We start from the raw sequence: 8122 nt of genomic DNA on the forward strand, positions 1-8122 counted from the left end.
CCTTCTAAATTCATTCCTTCTAGTGAAAGAGAAAGACAAGAATGTATTCGATTGATCACTGTTATTGTGCTACTACCGTGATCATTTGTTGTTGTATCCTAGGAGACAGACATCTAATGTTACTCAAAGCATTGAGGAGAGGTCAAATCTATCTTAAGGAAATTGTTCATAGAGGTCTCAACAAAATTCTTCTTCTAATTTTCAATTCTGTCCAATTACAGGTATTCTGTTGTGTAATTGCTACTATATTGTATTGCATTATTATTGTTACTGACATATTAATATTACATACGATATTATATTTTCTTACAAAATATACGTCCGTCGTAAGTACCATGCATAATAACTCGACAATAGTTGTTCAGTTTAGGTTGTAAGTTTGATCCATGTATTTATTTCATACTTGGTTCAACTAATTGTAATTAATAAATGGGAGTCTATTTTAATGGTTGTTGACTTCACTCTATGAAAACTCCCACTTATCCTTCTTTTTATTTTATCCACATTTTTCTAATACACTCAATCTCAAGCCCTTAAGATATCTAACCTATTGGATTTTTTTTCTTAGCTCTCGATGGGAAAATGGTTGGCCACATAATCAATTAGGTTAATTTATGTATATATGTTGAAAAAAAAATTAAGTGAGAAACTATGCTGAAATCTTAAAAATTTATCGATCTACATTGTTTTTGGAGAGAGAAAGGAAAATGCATTTTCCAGGGTGCGTTTTCATTGCCACTTCAGTGAAAATGTGCCTTGAAGGACAAGTTTTCACTTAGGTAAAAATTCTTTTTCTTTTTTTTTCTTGCGTTTGGAAATTAGAAGTTTGTAGAGTTATTTTTATCCGTGTTTGAGATAGACGTGATTATAGTTTTAAGGAATATTTGAATTTATGGTGGTGCTGTGGAGTTGGGTGACCTACAAATTTGATTTGTCATGTAAGTATGGAGTCATCTCCTGGGAAGCCAGATCATGTTGCAACCTAAGCTCCCAATTAACGATGATTATATGGTCTAAGGTTGAAGTGTAATTAGGGCTTCAAGTTTACAAAGGTTACGCTGTCAAGGGATGGAGCATAAATGGGGTCGTAGTTGATGGTGCTTATGCGAGCACGATAACAAGTTTCTTATCAGAAGAGAATGCTTTATAAATCTCAAACATAAATGCAAGGAAAAAAATGCAGTGACATTTCAATACAATCAAGTAATGCATATTATCCACCATCATTAAAGGCGGTGACCCCGTTATTATAACCCGTGACAACAATGAGGTGTAAAATGTTATACTAACAAGGTCACCGCCTTTGGTGGAGATGGAGAACACGAATAACTTGATTATATTGGAAGATCCCTTGCGTTTTCCTTCCTCGCACTTATGTTTGAGTTTTATGAAACACGCACTTTTGACTCTTCTGATGAGAAGACTTGTTGTCGTGTCTATATTAGCACTGTTAACTATGGCCCTATTTATGTGTACTCCCTTAACAGCATAACCCTTGTAAACTTGAAGCCTTAGTTACACTTCAACTTAAGACGGTATAATCACTGCCAACTTACACTTCAAGTTGTAAAGCGATCTCGACTTCTCAGGTGATGGCCCCATACTCATACGATGGGTGAAATTTGTAGGTTACCGAACTCGATGACATCACCGTGAACCCAAACACAATTTAAAACTATGACTATATCTCCCTCAAAGTGAGAAAGAAATAAATTTTTAAACCCAAAAATTTCAACATGTAAGAAGAAGAAAAAATAATTTAGAGGAGATTGAGATGTGGTAAGTAAGGGGATGAGGGTGTTTATATAGGGGATGGGGTGGGGTCCAAAGGGAAAAAAATTATCCTTGGTGTTAAATCTTTTAGGAAATCGACTTTTTATTTAAAAATGAAAATGGAGTCGCCACCAATCTTTTTTATTTAGGTGTAATTAGATCACCTCAAAACTTGTTCATTTTAATAAAATGTTAGATTTATTAAAACGATAATTTTCGGTCTACAAAATCCAAGAAATGAGTTTGGGAGTCAGTTAAATATGAGGAAGGGTTAGCACCCTCATAACATCCAAAATTGGTACCTAGTTGATTTCTTAATATCTTGATGTCAAGAATTGAAAATTTGAAGAGAATTTAAAACATATTCCCTCTTTGCATGATGTTATTTGATGGTATTGAAAAAGTCCCAATCTAAATTAAATTTTTAATGAGGACGTATTCTCATTTTGGGTTGATCAAGATGAAAAATCATGTCCCGTAACTTGGGGCACAAAATCTCAAATTCTCGAAAATAAGAACGCTCACCATTTAATTATTGCCCAAATCTTATATTTTTAATTATTATTATTCATTTTATTTTTTTTAAAATAAGGGGCATTCAATTATTTTGGTTCAAGGAGAAAATCGTGCCCTGTAAGTTAGTGGCACAATTTCTCGAATCCTCAAAATAAAGAATATCGCCTTGGTTCAATTTGCTAAATATACAATGTGTGAAAATGAAACTTCTAATATGACATGTTATGGACTTATTCGAACATAAAACATTACATAAGATACATGAACATGTTTAAATGCTTTATATGATGTCATAAGAACGTAAATAATGCAATATATCATGACTAATAATAATGCTAAAAAATGTTAATTAGTGCTAATAATAATTAATGATAATAATTAAGGACTAAATAATAAATTATACAATTTAAAGGGCAAAAATATAAATAAAAAAGATTAAAACTGCAAGGAATTAAAAAGAAATAAATAGGCTGAATAAAATAAATAGAGGACTAAGTTGAAATTTAAACAAAATTTAAAGGGGAAATTAAAAAAAGAAGTAAATAAAAGACTAAAAGAAAATAATTGGGAAATTTGATGGTAAAATTATAAAATCTGTAATTTAAAGGGAGAAATTAATAAATAAAAATTTAAACATGCTGGAATTTAAATAACAGAAAATAAAAGGACCAAATTTAAAAATAAAGACTAAATTGAAACCCCAAAAATATTTGGAGTCCAAATTGAAAGAAAACAAAAACAAATAAAACAAATAAATAAAGGATTAAATTAAAACAAAATGTAAATGTTCAGGGACCTAGGATGCTATTTTCTCCCAGCCTAGCACAGGTGTCATTCCCAAAAAGGATCAACAGTATGAGGATTAAAGTAGAAACAAATTAAAATTAAATGACATAATTAAAAAGGAGAGAAAATCGAAATTAGGACCACATTAAATAGTGCCTAAAAGCATAGGGACTTAAGCAGCAATTAGACCCCTCTTTAAAAAAACACGCGGATCCTATGATGGGTCAAGTCAGATTTTGGATTGGTCCTTAAACGATGTCGTTTTGGGCGTTTGGAAGTCAAACCCAAAACGGCATCGTATTGACCCTTATATAAGTTAAAAACCTTAAAAAAATCATTTCTCTTCTCTTTTTTTAAAAGAACTTTCCCTTTTCTATTTTTAATCTCTCAACTCCCTCTCCGTTCAACTAAGGGTTGCCGCACATTCGCAGTGGCCACCAGTCATCGGTGATGGGGGTCGTCTCCTTTGGTGGCCGAAGTTGCAAAAAAATGCTTTCCTACCCCTTTTGACCCCGATCTGAAGGTGGTGCCTTCCCAAACTCAAAAAAAAATAAAAAAAATTTGATCATTCCCTTTCTTTGAACGCACACCCCTTTTTTCTTCGAAGCCCAGGCAGAACCTTAGTGGGTTCTGAGGTATTCAGGGTCGGAGAAGACCTTCGATGATGGCAGTAAGCGAAACGGCACGGGTAAGAAAATAATTTTTTATTTTTTATTTATGCTATTCGAAAAAAAAAGAGCGAAATAAACTACCTTTTTCTTTTAACTTTTTTTTTGTTTTTGGCTATTTCAATCTTGTAAAAAATACACCTCTTTGTTATGGCTTTTGTAGTTGATTACATATATTTTTTCTTTTCTTTTTCGCTGTTTTTTCTATTTATGTCCTTTGTCTAGTTTCTTTTTTCTTTTGCAGGTATTCGTGGCAAGGTGAACGACGCTGGGGAGCCGCGCCTTACCATTTCGGTGAAAGGGAGAGGTAGGCCTTGGGCGATGCGCGTGCTGATGTGGCCAAGGCAAAGGAGCGGCGATAGTTGGAGGCTTAGAGATGGCTAGGGTTTCAAGTTTAGTTTTTAAGTTTTAGGCTTTGGGCTTTTAGGGTTTTAAGGTTAGTAGATTGGGTATTTATGTTTTGGGCTTGTAAATGGACTTTTTGTTAATGGACTTTTATTATTTTTATTTATTTATTTTTTGTCTGTTTTTGTCTGGGTCAGATAGATTTGGGCCATTACAACTGTCTCTCTTTGCTTGTTGTTATGTAATGGGAATAGAGCAAAAACTTTAAGAAAGGCTAATTTTGTCTGGTCCTGTTGAACTCGACTTCTTTAGTGCTCCTCTTTTTCAAGTAGCTCATTCTTTCAATCTATTGGTTACTTTACTTCACTGTATCTGCTTCTCTATAACTTTAAGAAGGTAGGATTTAGTGTTATAATTTCATCTTGCTCCATTGCAACTTCAAGGAAATAAGATTTGTTTTTGTAGTTTCAATTCAATCTACTGTAACTTCAGGAGTATAAGATTTGCAGCTTCAATCTACTCCACTGCAACTTCAAGGAGATAAGATTCGCTATAGTAGAATCAATTTGACCCATTGCAACTTCAGGGGTATAAGATTTGTAGTTTCAATCTGCTCCACTGCAACTTTAGTGAGATAAGATTCACTATGGTAAATTTAATCCGACCCATTACAACTTCAGAGGTATAAGATTTGTAGCTTCAATTTGCTCTACGGCAACTTCAGAGAGATAAGATTTGCTATGGTAAATTCAATCCGACCCATTGCAACTTCAGGGGTATAGGATTTGTAGCTTCAATCTGTTCCACTACAATTTCAGGAAGATAAGATTCGCTATGGTAGATTCAATCCAACCTACTGCAACTTCAGGGGTATAAGATTTATAGGTTCAATCTGCTCCACTATAACTTCAGTGAGATAAGATTCGCTATGGTAGATTCAATTCGACCAACTAAAACTTTAATGGTATAGGATTTGTGGTTTCATTGATCTGTATCACCGTTCTCTGAGGAGCAGGACCTATAGAATCCATTTTATGGGCCTATATTTTATGTCAAGCGATTAGGATGTTATGATTAGAATGAATCAAATGCTTCTAACTAGATGTATATGAATGATATTTGTATGAATGCAAAATGTCATTTTCAAGAATGGTCCCTTTTTTAGTGCTTAGGTTGACATAGCTCGTTGTTCGTCAAGGTTCTATCACTGGTGTGTTACCATGCCTTCTTCTTTAGGTTTGGTATCTTTGACAGGAAAGGTTAGAGAGAAAACGCTCCCTGCAAGGGGCGTTTTCCTCTAATATGTCAGAATGTTGCTTGAAAATGTGTCCTGTAGGAAGCGTTTTCACTGCTATGTGAAATGAAAATGCCCCATTCAAGGAGCATTTTCTCTCTAGCCATTTCAACCACAAAACTTGATTACTTTTGAGTCCCTACAACCCAGGATTCCCGAGATAAACTTGATCCAAGAAAATGTAGAAATCGTACGTGTCCTATTTTATCATTCTCACTCGATTATATTGAGTGAAAGAAATTCGAGTTAATTGAGTTGACGTGTCCTATTTTATCATCCTAACATGACTTGAAATTTTTCCGAATTGAGTCAAGTGAAATGAAATTCGAGTCGAGTCGAATCTAATCAAGTGAAAGTGTTCGAGTTAAATTAAAAACTTAAACATGTCAAGTTAAAATCTTGAGCTAGTATAACTAATTCCATGTTAGAGCACATAAATTTAAAACTATATAAATTTGAAAACTTTTCCTAAGCAAAATAAAAAAAATACTTTAGTATGATATACTTGAATTGTTAATTAACTTCGTTAGGTCCCCGAAATTATTATTCTAGAGAGTTTTTAATTTTTTAACTTTCTTTATATATTTTTTAGAAATTTTTAAATTTTACATATAAAATCTATTATTCGAATTATTCGAGTTATTCGATTTGTAAAATTCAACTTGAATTGTAAATTTTTAACTCACAACTTGATTGCATATAAACAGACCAATTTGTTTCGTACATCGTAAATAAGTGCACATTTTGGATGTAAACAAAGTATATAAAAAATTACAAAATTACAAATAACGTAATTATGGGAGTCCAGAATTTGTGCCACAAACCAAGTGGGTGTTGGGCACGCCTAGGGTTTTGTCGCACTATTGCATTTGGTAGTTGCTCGTCAACTTCGGCTTCACCTTGACATACACGCAGGGGCGAAGCCAAGTGGGGATGGCAGGGGCCTTGGCCCCACCCTAAAATGGAAAATTTCACCTTTAGTCCTTTTATAATTTTAAAAAATTTAAATTAGTATATGGTAAAATTACACTTTAGCTATCCAAGAATGAGAAAAAAATGATTTAATCCTTTAAAAATTATAAAGATATATGCTATTAAAATGGTGAAATTCCACTTTTTCTATCATAAAAATATACAACTTTATTTTGACTTCTTAAAATTTTTTTTGGCTCCGCCCTTACGTGCAAATCGGGGTTGATCGCTGACTTCCTCTCTTTCCTCCGTGGTTAAACCCAATCCTGTTCTAGCTACCCATCGTGGATCCCTAGGTTGAGTCGACAATTGCGAGGATAACCCACATCGGTAGAACAACGATGTTGGGGGTGTTTGCGACACTATCAGCGGGCCACTATATGGTGTCGCTTGGCCCAATTGCGGATAGAATGTGGGAATTGAAAGCAGTATCGGATGTGTCGGTGTTGCTGGTGGGATCGACATGTAATATGGCATGGTGTGTGACGATCGTGCATTATATATCCTTAGAGAAGGTGTTGATGCAAGGAATGATGGGGTATGTTATGGTGCTTGTGTAAAATAAACTGGTGCTGAATATGTTGTTGCATGGAATGATTGTGCATGTTGTGATGGTTTTGACAAAAAAAACTAGGTTGGAAAAAGAAATAAATAAACCACACTGACCGGGAGGTTGCACGACAATTAGGTCCTTTGATTTAGATGGAGTAGATGTTGATCCCACCGTGTCTTCATCTCTCGACCTAGGATTGATGTGCCCTCATCTTGGCCTTCTACGGCGACATTATCTACTCTTCTCTGAATCCAGTAGTGTGCTTGAACCAATCCATGTAATCTGGAGACGTCACCAACTCTAGAGTGAGAAATGGTTCACATGCTGGCAATAAATCGTACCTATGCTCCTACATCTCAATAAACTTCTTGTGGAATGTTGGTCAATATTCCTCGAGTCTACCCCACAAGTCAATGGTCACTAAGCTCCTAGGGTGACGACGAAATATGTTGTGTACACCCGAACAGTCACATGACTCAGTCGAATTTGTGCATCTCGACCGTTGCAAAAATGACTGATGACACTTCAACGTGCTAGATGTTGCAATTGAACATGCGTAATATTTAATTTCAAGTGCTAGAATACATATTATATAACTTTGAAATTCATAAGCTAACCTCCTCTTCGATTTCTTGATCTAGAGCTAGTCAAATATCTAATAGCTCGGTAGGTATACTGTTATGTCATGTGGGGTTGTTTCACCTATTTAAATAATATGTTATTTCAAAATTACAACAATGAAAAATAAAAACGGTAATGATATTGTGGAATAAATTTTACCATATGAAGAGTGGGAATTTGTAAGGGAGTTCCACTCGGGGGTGTAAAAATAATAGTTGATACCATACCCATGATTAGAGAAGGAGCATGCAATCGTCGATTTTGGCTTTATCCGATATCATGGCTCGAAACATTTCTCGGTATAATGTCGCCAACATCGCTAATCCCCAACTAAGTCGTCTCGATTCCTTCAAGTCGGCTAGTAGTAGTAGCCACCTCAAATGCATCAGATTGTGAGATTTATCTGGCATTAGCAGACCCCAGCTCAACCTCAAGATGAATACGCACGAAAATTGTTCTTTTCCGACATCGCTCGTTGAAGCATCGATAGTTTAGAAGTTATCCTCCGACCATTTCATCTCGATCCGACTACCCTTAAACTTGTTTGGCACATTCCTTGGCAATTCCTTGCATGTTGCACTCCAATCGGCACTA

General features: G+C 34.9%; 1 long non-coding RNA gene across 1 annotated transcript; it reads left to right on the top strand.

The window, feature by feature from the left end:
- The first annotated feature begins 2950 nt into the window (after nucleotides 1-2950).
- LOC121207674 (uncharacterized) lies at nucleotides 2951-4366 on the top strand. Its single transcript, XR_005902801.1, has 2 exons — nucleotides 2951-3763; nucleotides 3988-4366. It is a non-coding gene; the product is annotated as an uncharacterized lncRNA (long non-coding RNA).
- Nucleotides 4367-8122: the final 3756 nt, after the last annotated feature.

The sequence above is a fragment of the Gossypium hirsutum genome, chromosome A10 (genome assembly GCF_007990345.1).
Source record: "Gossypium hirsutum isolate 1008001.06 chromosome A10, Gossypium_hirsutum_v2.1, whole genome shotgun sequence".
NCBI classification, from domain to species: domain Eukaryota; kingdom Viridiplantae; phylum Streptophyta; class Magnoliopsida; order Malvales; family Malvaceae; genus Gossypium; species Gossypium hirsutum.